This window comes from Hyperolius riggenbachi, chromosome 3, assembly GCF_040937935.1.
Source record: "Hyperolius riggenbachi isolate aHypRig1 chromosome 3, aHypRig1.pri, whole genome shotgun sequence".
NCBI lineage: Eukaryota > Metazoa > Chordata > Amphibia > Anura > Hyperoliidae > Hyperolius > Hyperolius riggenbachi.
This window is the reverse complement of record NC_090648.1, coordinates 305,874,588-305,891,928: the sequence shown is the minus strand read 5'-3', so window position 1 is coordinate 305,891,928 and position 17,341 is coordinate 305,874,588. Positions and strand designations below refer to the sequence as shown.

The window sequence follows — 17,341 nt, the reverse complement described above, 5'->3', positions numbered from 1 at the left end:
AGATTGCATAGCGGCCATCTTGTCTGATGTTCCATGACTCAAAATGGTGTCCCAGGCTTCAGGGGGGAGGATCCCAGGCAGTCATGATGTTCTAATGGGAGAGTCTTCTGAGCCCAGGGACGAACCCTCACCCCCGCCCCCAGTGAGGGAGGTAGGAGTGGAGGAGGAGAGCGTAGGAAATTCAGTAGGGCCTGTGGGAATGGTACCACCCATAGGTGTTTGCTGTTTCCTATGCTGAGTGCTGGGCTAATACAGAAGCACCCTGACGAACAAGTGAAGCTGGGATATAACTACACGGAGTGTGGCCACAGTTTGAGTGGGAGAACATCAGACAAGGGAAGCACAGTAGCTGTCAGATGGCTACTGGTGACATAGGAAATGGCTCCCTGGGTATGCATTCATATAACTTAGAGCATATCAGGGGGGTGCCGGTAGTGATTTTATTCACTGTAACATGAGTTCCCCGATAGAGGTCAGGGGAATAAAAGGGTACAGAGCAATGGAAAAAAAAAAGAAAATAATACAGAAAAAGGGTTGACCAATCGAGCCGTCTGTCGGAACGTTACAGAGCGGTAAGCGTTTTTCGGTTTTTGTCCGGGACAAAGCCAGAGTTTGACAGAGGTCAAGGCTGGGCAGTTTGTGCGGTTTTTGCGTCTGCGGATTGGTCAAAAGGTATTTTTTTTTCTTCTTCCAGCTCGTACCAAGCGTTCACACAATGCACAGGACTGACAGCAGTCCAAGGGGCGAGATTGCCATGTATAGTGTGACAGTGTATTTGGGGGGTGGTAGTCCTATGTTCAGTCTAGGATCCCCTACACAGTCAGGAGTCAGAGACTCCCATGCAGTTGTAGTAAACTGTCATGTGAATCCCTGGATGGAGTTCTGCTTAGTTAACAGAGAAAGCACACCTTCCTACAGGAAGTAGCTGTGTTTGTTTTTGGGGCAAGTGCAGAGGTAGTAGCATTGCCGATTGGTTCACAAATAGGACTTCCGGCAGAACTGGTTGCGATATATGAAGTCCTAGGTAAGTACCCTAAAAGGGGTAAGAACATTTCAAGCTCAACTGCGCGTTGCAGTAGTGGGCAGGTGGTCCCTACTCAGTACATACTGCGGTCAGCGTTGCGGCCGAAGTATGTACAGGGGGGATGTAGAGGTCAGTGCTTCAAAAGGTGAGATCCGAGGGAAGCACATTGTAACAAGATAAGTACTTATGCTATGGTACATAAAGTAAGGGAGAGAGCTTTAGAGCCTTCCCATAATCAAAAAGTTAATAAAGTTCAAGTAAACTATGAAGAAACAAGATCAATTACGGTAGATATTGATCCATTTAAAGTGTACAGAGTACAAGCCGCAGGGCATAAACCCAAATCATTAATAAGAATTGATTTGTTTGTATTTCGATTTCAGGAGTTTGGCAATATGGAATCGAGACAGCGGCAGTGCTGACAGCAAAGATGGAGATGTCAGTCGGATAAGCGAAAAGTTCCAGATGCCAATCTAAGTTTGGAGAAACACGAGGTTCCTGAAATTGCAAAGAGACTAAAACACGAGATTCCTGAAATTGGAAAGAGACTAAAAACCGAGGTTCCTGAGATCGGAAAACGTCTAAAAAAACTGACTGAGCAAAGCATAGTGCGAATTGCTAATGTTTTTCTTTCCCAAAGTGGTGCTTTTATAATGAAGAGTACCGTGCTGATGGTGATCCTAGGTTGCCATTTCGTCCTAGGAGAACGAAGACAGGACATTCTCATGTATAATAAGGGGTTAATGAGAATGCAAGGCCCAAGGTACTAATCCTTTCACACCTCCCTCCGCTTGGCACAGATGGACCAGGCAGGGACGGAGGAAAAGAGCACTTGTGCCAGGAGAAATCAAATTTCATGGCACAATGTGGGTGAAAGGTCTTAAGGGTCAGGTGTGCGGGCAGTGGGAATTGAATGGCAGTGTAAATCTGCTATTGAATGCCACACTCCCAGAATCGATGCACCGATCCAAAGGTTTGTTCAAAGGTACATTGCAGTACAATGGGTACATGCAAAAGGTGGAGTGTGTGATTCAGGGGTACCTTGTCTTGGTTATGCAGAGTGAGATGGTTCCAGATTGGAGAGGAACGAGCAGGAGGCGTCAATTCTCATACCAGAGAGACGCAGGGGACAACATCACACTCTGGAGCTACCAACAGAGAGTGCCTCTGAAACAACTATACACACGTAAAGGCTGGAAAGCCGAGTGTGGGTGGTCCTCTAAACAAGAAGTAAAAATCGAGATCAAGCCACATTTCCAGGTGACAAAGAGGGTGGGGAGAGCGGTCCCGGGGGAGGGAAAGCCAACCCAGGGAACCCCATTCACCTTACACGGGTCACCACAGGGGACGATATTACACAGTCCATATGCAGCCACTTATCCTCATGCTAGTTGGGTAAGTGAAGAGGTACTCTTAATTGAAAGATTGCAGAGAGTACAGTCTTCCCGACCTCAGGTACATATTGTGCCTCAGGACATAAGGGGGGGAAGAGGTCCAATCAGGACAGTTGGGGGCATATTTTGTCAGGGAGATGCTTAAAGATCCTGTGCAACTGAGATTGGACAAGGGGAGGTATATTAATTTTTCTGGAGAAGGATCTTTTGCATGGCAGCTTCGAGATGTTTGGGTGAACAAATGGAAACGGTGCAACATTCCTTTAGGCACCGCCACTTCCTTAGTTCCCACCTCAACCCATGTCTTACACCAGGACCTGAGAGGTCAACCTTTTTTGGTGCTAGACGGGGAGGTGAAACAAGTAGAGTTGTCCTCATGCGGGCAATTCTTGCAGAAGTACCTGCGTTGGCCGGGGCAAGTCAAATTTAGTGAAGAAGCCTGCGGGCTCAATAACGCAGAATGCGAGGCTACCATTCAAAAGATCCACCCTGAAGTCCAACCGATAGTTCCGGTGGCAGAAGGAAAGGTTTGGTTTTTTTAACATAAGGTCTAATTATACATTCAAGGTATATTCTCATAATTGTTCCGATAAGGGGGATTTTCCAAGGGGAACATATTGTGGGAGCGGAGATCCCATATGGATCCAGTCATCCAGGTTGGATGACGTTGTTTCTCAAATTGTTAAGAGAACTCTAAAGTGCAAAGTTTCACGGGTAGTTCCCGTCCTGAAAGAGAACACGACATGGGACAAAGGGGAACAGGGTTTGATCCAAGACGACCACATTTTGTTACAAAGGTTAAACAAACAGTACACTAAGTTAGAGGTAAGATTTCACCATGATACAGGTGATCTTAACGAGGTAGAACACAAAAATAAGTAGGTGAGTTCCAGTCTGACCTGGTGGAAAAGGTTTCCGGCGATGTTCCAGGGACACTCGGACTGGGCCTCTGCAGTTCCAAAGTTCTTCCTACACCCACTGGTCGTCTGGATGGGGATGACAACTTTAGGCATCATTATCCAGGTGAGGTTGCGTGTTAAAATTACGTAAAACAAAGTAACCTGGTTCAGAGATTGGTGCCTCATAAACAATCTCATGAACCAATATTTTTAAATTAAGGGATATACAGGGTTACAGGTATAGGTTTAGTAGTACCGGTGATGGAGCTGATTGTATAAAGGCGCTCTTTTAGAAGGCACCTAGCACTGCTCCATTGAGTAACAAACACACAAGTTTCACTTTTCTGTGGTCATGCAAGTTTGTGAGTGATACACAAGTGACGCAAATGCTGAGCATGTGGTATAGAGGGACTTAGAAGTAGGGCCTACCCAGAGAGCAAGACCAAGAGGTCTTGCTCTCTCTCTCTTCCAGGGTTAACCGCCTAGAGCAGAGAAGTTGTGTGAGCACGAACATCGAAAAGTGAAACAAAGAAAGGAACCAGGTACGGTTAGGTTCAGAAGCTGGGATCTGCGGGTCAAGCCTTTTTAGGGGGGATTGTTATAATTTAAGTAGGCCTCAGTTATTTGGACTGAGTTTTAGGTAAAAGGCTTGTTCGCAGAATATACCTTTAAATAGAGGTTTTCGTGATGCAGGCAGAAGCATCTCAGTGTCTGCTTGAAGCAAATGATACAAGCAGATACTGAGATGTTCCTAGTCCAAGGTCTTAGGCCTACACTGCCCCAGACAAATGGACTACGGGAACAATCAACATGGGCCATATTTATAAAACATAACATTCTTGCAACTACGGCATAATATCTTATTGAATATTAATCGAGTAGGTGTGTGTCCTGACATCACAAGGGATCTGAACCAATCATAGATGGCTCAGTGAGGTCACATTTAACTCTTTCTGGTTCATATAAAGAGGGAGCACGGAGGGAAAAGGGGGGCACTCTACTTTCCAGCTATCCGGCTCTCTATGCTTCCTAGTTAGAATACTAGCTTCCTGTATGTATGATGTAAATATATGTGATGTACATAGGACATAGGAAAGACTATTTATACTTTGAAGAAATCAAACTGTAACACAAGATGCTTAATAAACCCCTTTGAAAGGTGAAGAAGGCTGTCTCCGCTCTATCTCCTGTATGCTGTCGCTGTGAGTTGCAGCTCTGATGAGTTGCTGGTGCCGGAGCTAAAGGTGATTTATTACAGTAACGTGTGGTGCTAATGGTTTAGTGACCGGTGAACCCCCTGCACTAGTAAGGGTAAAATTGCCATGCACTCCCTGTGCACAGCAACTTTTCCTGAATTTACTGCACCAGACCCTTGGGTAGCTACTCGCCAAAATTTTTAACCTAAGGAGTCAGGCTAAAACATTTTCAAGATGGCCACCATGTGCCACCCTTTTTGGTAACAGACTGAAGAAGGGGAGCAGCATGTATTAACAGGGTCCAGTGGCGTAGCTACAAACCTCTGGGCCCCGATGCGGAATCTGGATGTGGGCCCCCCACGGCAACAACAGCCCCCCTCCCCCGGCAACACCCGACGCACACACATATCCAAATCCCTATAGCCAGCTATAGGTCCCCCCAGTATAGGTAGCCAGGCATAGGTAAGCCAGTATAGTTGCCCCCGGTATAGGTTAGCCAGGTAGGTGCCTCCAGCATAAGTAGCCAGTATAGTTGCCCCCAGTATAGGTTAGATAGGCAGGCGCCGCCGGTATAGGTTAGATAGATAGGTGCCCCCAGTACAGGTTAGCTAGGTGGGTGCCTCTAATATAGGTAGCCAGAATAGTTGTCCCCAGCATAGGTTAGATAGGTAGGTGCCCCCAGTATAGGTTAGTTAGGTAGGTGCCTCCAATATAGGTAGCCAGTATAGTTGCCACCTGTATAGGCTAGCTAGGTGCCCCAAATACAGGTTAGACAAGTAAGTGCCCCCAGGTTAGATAGGTAGGTGCCCCCCAGTATAGGTTAGATGAGGTAGCTGCCCTCCAGTATAGGTTAGATGAGGTAGGTGCCCCCCAGTATAGGTTAGGTAGCTAACTACAATCAGAGAAAGAACATGTGTGCATCAACCAAGTGAACCTGACAAATCTGGCTTTGCAAATTTGGCCTATTGGCTAATCACGAGACATTGCTCATGCAAATAAGCATTTGCTTTCGCATGCCTAAATATGCAGGGTCAAAACCAAAAACCGCAAAACAATCGCCCTGCGGGAATTAGTTCATGCTATACAGCACTATCCAGGGGCGCCACGAGGAGGCTTCCCATTGCCCCCATACAACCGGGGGGCCGCGGGGGTCCCAGGCACTCTCACCGCGGCCCCCCGGTTGTATGGGGGCAATGGGAAGCCTCCTCGTGGCGCCCCTGGATAGTGCTGTATAGCATGAACTAATTCCCGCAGGGCGATTGTTTTGCGGTTTTTGGTTTTGACCCTGCATATTCAGGCATGCGAAAGCAAATGCTTATTTGCATGAGCAATGTCTCGTGATTAGCCAATAGGCCAAATTTGCAAAGCCAGATTTGTCAGGTTCACTTGGTTGATGCACACATGTTCTTTCTCTGATTGTAGTTATAGGTTAGGTAGCTGCCCCCCAGGATAGATTAGGTAGCTTTCCCCCAGGATAGGTTAGATTAGGTAGCTGCCCCTAGGATAGGTTAGATTAGGTAGCTGCCCCCAGGATAGGTTAGAGTAGGTAGCTGCCCCCCAGGATAGGTTAGAGTAGGTAGCTGCCCCCCATTATAGATTAGGTAGCTGCCCCCCAGGATAGGTTAGATTAGGTAGCTGCCCCCCAGGATAGGTTAGATTAGGTAGCTGCCCCCCAGGATAGGTTAGGTGGGTAGCTGCCCCCCAGGATAGGTTAGGTGGGTAGCTGCCCCCCCAGGATAGGTTAGGTAGGTAGCTGCCCCCCCAGGATAGGTTAGGTAGGTAGCTGCCCCCCCAGGATAGGTTAGGTAGGTAGCTGCCCCCCCAGGACAGGTTAGGTAGGAAGCTGCCCCCCCAGGATAGGTTAGGTAGGTAGCTGCCCCCCAGGATAGGTTAGGTAGGAAGCTGCCCCCCCAGGATAGGTTAGGTAGGTAGCTGCCCCCCAGGATAGATTAGGTAGCTGCCCCCCAGGATAGGTTAGATTAGGTAGCTGCCCCCCCAGGATAGGTAGGTAGCTGCCCCCCAGGATTAGGTAGGTAGGTAGATAGGTCCCCCCCCCATAATGAAGGGGGGAGCCGCAGCTGCGGGGAGAGCAGCCCGACCTCTCCCTCCCTTCCTCTCCCCGGGCCCCCTCCATCAAATGCAGAGTGCGCGGCGCACGGAAGCGCTGTAGTGGGCAGAACTCACCTCTGTCCCTGCGCCGCTGGTCTCCTCCCGCTCTGTATAGATGTTGTTACACACTGCTTCCTGTTTAGCCGGAAGCAGTGTGTAACAACATCTATACAGCGAGAGGAGATCAGCAGCGCTTGGAACGCAGGGACGGAGGTGAGTTTCAGCCTACAGCGCTTCCGTGCGCGTCACTCTGCATCTGAAGGGGGGGGGGCCCGGGGAGAGGAAGGGAGGGAGAGGTCGGGCTGCTCTCCCCGCAGCTGCGGCTCCCCCCTTCCCAATAGCGTGCACGGCGCACGGGCCGCACTCAGTCCTGGCCGCACTATAAAAAGACATGGGCCCCCCCCGGGCCCCTCCCCCGCCTCTTCAGGAGCCGGGCCCAGTCGCGCATGCGACCGCTGCGACCTCTATTGCTACGCCCCTGACAGGGTCCCTACCTACTTACCTGCCCCATGACTGGAAGTTGCAATTTTGATCATCTTGAAGTACACTGGATAGTGTAATGGTAAAGTCAGGCAAGTACTAGAGCAGTCACTCTCCCAGGACTCACAGCCTGGTCCGTCGGTGCTCTTTCCTTCAGTGGATCACCACTTCCACTCACAACGATTCCAGTACAATTAGAAGGATGCACTCAAAAGGCATATAAACTTATTTATTCCACAGGTAGCTAACACAACATGTTTCGGGGTTTCCCCCTTTCTCAGGTGTACAAGTAACCCAAACAGCACCACCCACTTATGAACTCTAGTGTACCATACCCACAACAGGAAACCCCACCCACTTGGTCAGCTGACCAGTATCTCTGAGGTAACAACATTAACCCCTAAGGGACAATTCTAGTGACAACATTAACCCCTAGGTGAGCAGCATGTATTAACAGGTTCCCTACCTACTTGCCTGCCCCATGATTGGAAGTTGCAAAGTTGATCATCTTGAAGTACACTGGATAGTGCATTGGTAAGACTGTTGCCTTTGATGTGGGGTTTGAGCCCTTTGACAAGGGTTTTGAATCCTGGCCCAAGCTAGTATGTAAAACCGTAAGGAGTCTTTGGGTCAAGCTCCCTAATGATTCTGGTTGCCCTTAGAATGTGCCTTATGTGGCTGCAGCTTTGTTGTGCATAGTTTCAAGCTGCATACATTTGCATATAGTATTTGCATACTCTTGCATCAACTCAGAATTATTTACATCTCACTGACCATCTCTAGCAGAAAGTAGTTAGACATTTTTTGGTGATTTAACTTGGGTTTATCACATATTAGGTTACCTGGGTTACTCTGACTACAGCTGTGATTAGTCTGTTTGAGAGCAGTAGTACATTTTGACTAATTATCGCCATGGTAGTTTAATAGTAGATCTAAAATGATTGGCTCTGGATCATCTGCATGTCATAATGGTTCCAATATGACCTGAGTATGTTTCTGCGCACTAATATAGATTGTTTGCAATATGTTCTGCATTGAGAATGGGAGGAATCTGAAACTAAGTTCTTTTGCTATTTAGCAGGCTTTTCTTTAAAATAAAGCAGGGCTTCACATAAAAGTTTTATTTAAAAGAAGGTCTGCTACATTTATTTCAAGGATTATATGTATGCAAAGACATCATAAGTATGTGACCTTGTCACCTGTCCACTGCATAGCAGTACACAGCTGAAGATGAGAGGCTCCAGTGAGCTGTCAAGTGTACATTGTGAAGAGACCTCACTGAGGTTTAATCAGTACTGTTATCTCTCATACTTCACTCAGTATTCCCTTAGCTGTCTGCATAACCTGGACTGCAGCAGAGAAAAATGCTTTTGACAAAGAAGCCATTTTGTATATTTTTGTTTTTATAATCTGACAGAGTTAATGTCATATGTGTTATGTATGTGTGATATTCAGCAGAGAAGGTACCACTCTCTACTCACATGGAGAATGAAGCTGAACACACAAATCACTGGCGATAGCCACCAATCAATTATTCAGCTGCTGGTAAGGTAACATAGTGCTTGGGAACTGATCAGTGGCTAGAGGCTTTGATTTGACACTCCTGGTTTCCTCCTCTGTGTGGGTACAGGACAGTACTGAGGAGCAATGCTTGTGGTTGGTGTTTGTGCACGTGATCACTAAATACACAGTTTCATTTTTTCAAAACATGATAGCAGTGTAGGTATCTATGTATGTTACATAGGGAAATCCATACAATTTACCATATAGAATTTCAAGGCTATGCACCCTTATTTGCAGAATTTATAAGAGAATGATGGTTTTACAGCTTTCAGAAAGCACAGGAATTGGCTGATTTATTATTTCTCCACTAGGCAAGAAAGACCCATGACACACACAGTCACACATGAAGAACTGATGATGTAATGGCCGATCATTGCTATGGAGCTTTATTCATTCTGCAAGCAAGAAAGGGAACAGTAAAAAACAAACTAAGTAAACAATTATAGCCAATAGACATGGATTATGGCTATTACTGGGTTTTAAAAAAGACTTTGAAAACCTGGTGTGTGTGTGTTATTTTATTACATTATTTATTTCAAGGGGTTAATATGTTTTTTTTTTTTCTTTCTTCTAACCCTCTATGGTATATTTATTAAAGGTTTGGGGTCGAAAAGACAAAGCCGTTTATTTGTGCACACAACCCATTTGTGAAATTAGTTGCAGTGTACATTTGCGGCTATTGGGATGCAGACCAAGTAAATTGGGTGCTGTAGATCGGCTATTCTGTAGTTGATTTCTGGCTACCCGACAGCTGATGGCGTGGTTGAGTTATCGTGCTGGAGTTTGGCTATTACATACAAACAGGGCCGGGCCGAGGTAAGAGAGACTCCAGCTTCAGGACCCAGTGTAGGAGAAAGCGCACAACTCACTCAGCTATCATTCCCCTATTGTGTTTGATGCAGAGAGAAATAAGAAAAGGGGATACATGGCTGTGATTGCAAGGCGGATAACTAGAGATTAAGATGTTGGGGGCCCTGGAGCGCCTTAGTCTAATAGCAATCAGTGTGTGGCGGCTGGGGTGGGAGGGATGGAGGGGCGCACTTTAGTGTCTTAGCCTTGGGTGCTGGAGGACCTTGTCCCAGCTCTGCATGCAAATATGGCAGCCTCTGTATCCCTCTCATCTTGGGTTAACGTTAACACCTGCAGAGGAAAAGTGTTCCGTGCCATGTGGCTTGCTAATGGCCAGGGGAACGAGAGTCGCTGGCTCTTCCCTCTTGACCCCTGGGGGGGGGGGGGGGGGGGGGGGGGTTGGGTTACTAATTTTTTATAAAACAATTTACACTATGTGTGTGCATTTACTGAGATGTACGGTAGGTAAAATTGTATTCCTGGCCATTACTCTGCATTGACCGCAGGTGATTTTTCCCATTAATGATGGATGCAGCTGGCCTGTAGCCGAAGTAGTGCAATGTTCAGCAATGAACAGGGATATATAGTCACTATTCCACATTCATTTCACTGGAGTGAGCTGAAGCCGGATCCTGATGTGCAGAGAGCCACAGGTGGCCACAGTTCTCTGGATTCCGGACTCACTGTAATCCTGCGGACAATCATTGGTTTACTACGCTGCCGGATGACAATGTGCCATCCTTTAGCTTAATAAATCAGGTGCAGTCTCATCCATACCACCGTCTCTGACATTCCATCTTTGTCTGGAATATGGCAAGGTTTTGTGTTTGAATCTCAATGCTATAGGGACTTCCCTGTGATAATCTATTGAAGTTGGGGATTTTCTTTGAGAGAGAAACTACACTTTGTAACAAGGAACAAAAGATGTAATAATGGCAACTGTAAAAATCTGAAGTAAAAAGACTCCTCTAATAACACAGTACTCCAATAAGATTATAGGCTGTAGAGACATTGTGGATAAATGTAAAGATGAAGCTGAAAATGGTTTAACTGTCCACAGGGGATTTCTCAATAGCACTGATCTTATTGTTTAGTTACATGCAAATGATGAGCATGTTGAAATGGATCTTCTCATACTGCTCTCAGCCAGGGACTAAAGTGCTTCTGTATGAATGTTTAATGCAACCTTGTCATGCTGTTATGCATCCATATCTGCCTGTAAAGTTTTAAAAATTACAGTGAAATCCCCCCCAAAACCCCTATATAATCCAATAAGGGTATGTATGGCAAACAAACCTTACCATTGCGGCATAATTGGGATCAAAAGATTGTGTTTATATTGAAGATCACTTTCATCTTTACAGAAAAGCAGGAAATGATGAGCTGATAGTCTGAAGTACGATCTTTTCATACACAGAAATATGGGCTAGATACAGTATGTCTGCTGTGTCTTTTTCCATTGCTTAAGCCCATTTTAAGGCCTATTTCACATTGCGTTCCATCCATGTGTCCGTCCGTGTTGGGCGGTTTTTGACGCATATTTTTTTTTAAAACCCGGCGCTCGGGTGGGCAAGTCGTTTTTGTGCTAAGTGGTTTTCTAAGAGATTTTTCAGAGCGGTTTTGTAATTCACTCCCTGACGTTAGTCAGAAAGTGAACTCTTTGACCCGGAAAAGAATAAATACAATGTATTTATTTTTAAAAACGCGAACGCAATTGTCTTATTGCGCATTTTTGAACGCATTCTCCAATACCTTCCATTGAGGCGGAATCGACCTGAAAATGGAACACGCACCGCTTTGCTAGCCACACCGTGCACGACCGGCGCTGATATGAACCTTCTCATAGACATTCATTGGCCACGCTGTCAGGGGGCATTTTTAAAAACCGCACGCGGCCAAAAAAAACCCCGAAAATGCCTGCAGTGTGAACAATCCCTGAAGGCTTTTCAGCAATGGGTTGGAGAATTTAAAGGTTTTATTTTAAATGCACTTACAACAGCATATGTTAGTAGGAGATGTAGTTAACACCTGTGTTTTTTTAGTAGCCACAACTTATAATAAATTATAATGAACCTCAAAAGATCCTTGGTGAGTTTGAATTCTTTCAAGCATATTGAAATGTTTGTACAGAGCCGAGCGTGTAACAGTGAGGCCTTGGCAACCAAACTCTTAAGATTTAGATTTCAAAAAGGTTCTATAACTTGCTATCTGTCCGTAAATCCTTAACTTATCTTCTTCTATGGATTAGGAGGGTTCATGCCAGTATTACCATGTCACGGAGTTATTCAGCATTAAAAGGTAATTCTTTTGCAAAGAAAAGTCATCTTATTTTTCAACTTTTCCCCAAGCAAAAAATAAGCCAAATGTACTGTTATTAGAAGTATCTGGTAATATCAAACTACAGGCAGAATACTGAGACCTGTTTTCAGTCAAAGAGAGGCAGTGGTAGAAAGTTATGAAACAGAACTTTTAATACTACAAGGGTTATCCGGAAAGTAACAACTATTTTAATTCACTCAACTAAAGTGTACCTGAGGTGACATGTGACATGAGATAGATGTGCGTGCATACAGATAATTGGTCTGTGTTCCTTTTCTTGTTTTTCTGTATGAAAGAGTTAAACTTCCAGGTATGCAAATGACAGTTGTAAAACAGTCAGACTATAGCATAATTAGGGATGAGCTCCGGGTAAAATTTGGATGAAATCCGAATGAGTTTCATTCGGATTTCATCCTTTAATTAGTGCACCTCAGCGGGTGTGTACGGGGGGTTTAACGTACCCAGCAGCGTTCTTCTTTAACCCGTCCCACGGCGCGTTCCAAGCTGCGTCACGTGACTACAAACGCTTCCTCCGTCCGGGTTGAAGGGGGAAGAGCAGCAGTACACGCAGCGTGGGACGGGTTAAAAAAGAAGGCTGCTGGGTAAGTTTAACCCCCCCCCCTCCCCTGCACACACCCGCTCAGGTGCACTAATTAGAGGATGAAATCTGAATGAAACTCATTCAGATTTCATCTGAATTTTATCCGAAGCTCATCCCTAAGCATAATTCTTACTGATAAGTAATTAAAGCCATAAAGCTCTTGTCTGGCAGAGAATAGCTCCTTCTGAGTGCAGGGGATAGACAAAATAGCTCAATAGTATATTTTAGCTTCTAGGAGACTAAAAGACTGTATCAGTCATATGAGACAATCCAAAATTAAACCTACTTTTTTAGCTTTTAAAAAGAAAATAAATCTCTGGGATTCTAAAAAAAACCCATAATTGTACCGAGGTACACCAAGCAATAATATTTAACGTGGTGTACACTTTCCTCCCAATGGTAACCATTATTATAGTTATTATTATAGTTATTCATATAGTAACATCGTCTTCAATTGCACTATACAGTATAGTACATAACACAAATATATACGTTTTGGGGTTCAACAAGAATATCCAACAATATAAATGCTTGTTGCTTTGCTAGAACCAGTATACCAAAAACGAGAAACAATAGGTGTGTCTTACAATTTAGATCACAGTGGCATGTGGACATGGCATGTAGACAATAGGTACTGTGAGAATAAACCCTTGCAAGCATAAATAGTCGCATGTAAAATCTGTGCCTTCAGCCCCACCTTTCCAGGTTCATAGAAGTGAATGAACATTGCATGAGTGTAATGTGACATAATCCTGTTTTCCCTGATCTCTGAAAATACTAACAACTACAGTCATGTGTATGATATTTCTTTGTGGATATGGATAAAAAGCTTGCAACGCTTTTATTTTTCTGTAAAATGAATTATAAACAACTGCCATGGAAAATAATGGAGTAGGAATGCATCCCATGCTTAATCTGTTTTGGTTTTAAGGAATTATGGTTGCCCCTTGGGTATATATAATTCTAAATTAATTCATGCTCTGACACACTGTGATAAGGTTGTTTATATCAAAGTGGACGTATACCCAGAATTTGAACTTTACAGATACCGTCAGTAGGCTACAGCAGTTGTGAGCCGGATTTAATTTTATTTTTTTTACTTTTTTTGTGGGGAAAAACACTCTGGGTTCTCCATCATGTGATAATGCTTATGAGTTAAGGCACGTACACACGGAGGGCGTACTGGGAACGCGCCCTCCGCCTATCAGAATTTGCGGCCTGCGTTCCAGCAGCTGCGTCATCAGCGAGGAACAAGCGCCGAGACCCGGAAGCGGCGGATTCCACCTGGGTCTCGGCGGAAACATAAACATTAACAGGCAGGTTCCTTATAATAGCAAAGAGAGTAGTTAAAAATAAAACCTCAAGAAATGAATGGAAGAACAACTATAGTGATAGGGGGGCGATGTGTCCCCACAGAAAAACAATACTGAAAAAAAAATATATATAATTATAAATGGATCACCTGAGGGGGAGACACCCATATATAATCATGACAAACCAACATACCTTTCAGGTGTTTGCCCCTTTAGTGATCATCAAACAAATAATCTTGCCATGTAATTCTTTCATATTGTTTGATCCTCTGTGAGTCTACAAGTCAGCATCTTTAGTGCTGGCAGGTATGAAAAAAGAATGGACACCATAACGTGCCTTTATCTATAAAAGCGCCCACTAACAATGCTATAGGCTAAAAAGTATTTTTTTTATTGCACAGTGGCAAGCACTGCTTGCTAGGCAACAGCCGTTATTTCCCACAATGCAACAAGGTTTACAGCCAGGAAACAGTCATAGCCTAGGCTAAAACATCACACTGTAGGAGGGGTTTCACCTCAATATCAATTGCACAGATGCCCCTGGTGAACTATTACAAGGTAAAGGTTTCTCGTGGAGGCGGTATCCGCTACTAACTGGGATGAAGTTCAATCCTGGGTTTAAGTTTTTCTTTAAGTCTTAATGCTGACAGGTTGAAGTGACACATAACACTTCAGTAAAAAAAATACTGCGAATGAGCCCTCTTTTCTCATAGTACTAGCATCACAAAACAAGATGGCAGCTTTGATACAGGCAAACATGGCAAAATGCAACTATGAAAAAGTATGGTAAGTGTGGAGACATACCAGGGGTAAAAATGAAAATAATGCATTTTTATTTAACCTTAAGGCTGATTTCACACATGGGCCCATATGCAATTAATTTTTTCACCCGTGTTATCTCCTAGGAGATAATTTTCATCTTCTCTGTAAACTAAATTATCAGCCTTTTTACAATTGAAAATGTAACCAAAAGTACTATCAAAATTATTTTGAGTATTTTCTTGCTTGCTGTTGACTTAAAAGGCATTTTATGACAAGTTGTAAAATACCACCTAGGAGAAAACTCAGGAGAAATGTGAACTGCATAAGGACCATGGTGCGGAGCCATTGTCCTGTGGCAGGGGAGCTGATAAATACTGTACATTTCTCATGAAAAGTATGATTGGTGGTGATTTTTAGCAGTCAGGCAGAGAGTAAAGCAATAGGAGTTGTATGGCCACATTGCTACTGCATCAAGTGGACCAAAGCTAGTGGGTAAAGCAGTCTGATCAATTCTTATCAGATTTCTTCTAAAATCTAATCATGATTTAGTAATATGGTCACCATACTCTAAAGCTGTCCATATAGATAAGGCTATTGCGGCCCAATTACTGCCGTAACACGCATGCTTGATTGACGTTTCAATTGATTTTGGTCTGAAATCAGTTGAACGTATCAATTGCGCAAGCTGGAAAATCTCCATGGTGGTCGATCGGGTGTGAGTCAGTAATGGTGTGCGATATCGCGATGACCGTTGAACATGACCGACCAGCAGCCACTGTCCCTCCAAATGTAAATGTACTCCCGGTGCCTGTTTATAATGATCCGCTCAGCTGTCTGCACAGGCAGGCAGATGTTTGACCATTCCTTAACCACTTTGTCCTCCTTGACTTATAAAAACGTCGAGGAGGACAGGCGCGCCCCTGCGCCCGATCGCGCGCGTGCACGCGCACTCCCGGCCGCGGATTCGGTAGCCTCGGAATCAATGTATCGGGCTATGGAGCCCGATCACTGATTCTTCTCCCCCGCTGAAAAAGCGACAGCTTCTCTCGGAAGCTTCGCTCTTTCTGAAGCTGTGTCCCTCTAAGCGTACATTGTACGCTTAGATTGACGTCATGTAAACAAACTCGAGATTGCCATCTTGTGGCCAAAAAGTAAAACTACAAGTAAATGTAAAAGAACATTACAATACACAAATATTTCCCCAAATAAAACACTTTTATATCCCACCCTCCCAAAAATGCCCACATAAAATGTTTAATAAAAAAAAACAAAAAACATTACTATAAAAAAAACAAAAAACACATAAATATTTACCTAAGGGTCTAAACTTTTTAAATATCTATGTAAAGATGAAATATTTCTCTCTATTTTTTTTTATAAGCTTGTAAATAGTGATGTATGCAAAACGGAAAAAATGCTCTTTTATTTCCAAATAAAATATTGTCGCGATACATTGTGATAGGGACATAATTTAAATGGTGAAATAACCATGACAAATGGGCAATTACAATACGTGGGTTTTAATTATGGAGCCATGTATTATTTTAAAACTATAATGGCCGAAAAGTGACAAATAATGAATTTTTTCATTTTTTTTCTTATTCTTCCTGTTAAAATGCATTTACAGTAAAGTGGCTCTTAGCAAAATGTACCCCCCAAAGAAAGCCTAATTGGTGGCGGAAAAAACAAGATATAGATCAGTTCATTGTGATAAGTAGTGATAAAGTTATAGGCTAATGAATGGGAGGTGAACATTGCTCGGATGCATAAGCTGAAAACGACTGAGATGTTAAGTGGTTAAGTCTGAGGGCTGCAGGTCTCTGGAAAAGAGACCTGTCTTTACTTTGCAAGTTTCTGATTTGCTCTGCTACTGAGGAATTTGCATACACTTGGCATGCAAATTGCCTAGCTGCCTCATTTGAAGGCTTGCAGTATAAATACCATGTTCTCCCAGGATCCTTTGCTGGTCATGATGGTTTGTTACTGCTAAACACTCCTGGAGTGTCAGCCTTGCTATTGTTTGCTAAAGATTATCTTAGAGTATTCCTTGGGACTGCACTAGGCATTCCTTCTAGTGCAGTCAGGTTGTATTACTTGTATTGCCTTGTTCTGTTTCTCTGCCTCGATTGTCTTGTCGCCAGCGGCGGTCGACAGGAAATTGTTATGTCTGTCTGGGAGTGTAGGCCAGAGCTGCGGTTGCTGCTGGCTGCTCCATCTGTCTGGATTGCATTCACCCTAGTGGTAGTGGCAGTGCTTCCTTCTGTATTCTGCCTTAGGGTTGCTAACCAGAGCAGCGGTTGCTACTGGTAGCCCCATCTGTTTGTCTGTCTGGATCGCATCCGCTCTAGCGGTAGCAGCGGTGGTTCCCTTTATATTCTGCCTTAGGGGTGCTAGCCAGAGCAGCGGTTGCTACTGGTAGCACCATCTGTCTGTCTGTCTTGTCTGGTGTCTGTTGGCAATCGCTAGTCTGGCGATTGCATTCATACTTTGTTTCTGCTGATGCGTGTTCACCGTCGCTGGGTGGCGACTAGATTGGTGGACACACATTCATTCTGTCACTGTGCTCTTTCTTTATACTTGTGCTCCGTCTAGTTCAGTCTTGTGTCACTATTGGCAATCACTACTCTTGCGATTGCGTTCCCACTTCATTTCCTTTGTTGTGCGTTCACCGTCGCTGGGTGGCGACTAGTTTAGTGGACACACATACATTCCATCTCTGTGCTTATTTAGTCTTGTTTCCCTGTTGGCAATCATTATCTCTGTTATAAACTGTTCTTATCACCTTGCTTCGACACCATCGTCTCACAGACTGTGAGATCACTTGACTCTCCA

General features: G+C 44.3%; 1 long non-coding RNA gene across 2 annotated transcripts in view; it reads left to right on the top strand.

The window, feature by feature from the left end:
• Positions 1-9,091, top strand: part of LOC137563751 (uncharacterized) — a 68,708-nt gene extending 59,617 nt beyond the window's left edge. For both annotated transcript variants that reach the window (XR_011030427.1, XR_011030428.1), the window contains exon 3: positions 8,977-9,091. This is a non-coding gene — a long non-coding RNA (uncharacterized lncRNA). The remainder of the gene's footprint in view (positions 1-8,976) is intronic.
• The last annotated feature ends 8,250 nt before the right edge of the window (positions 9,092-17,341 follow it).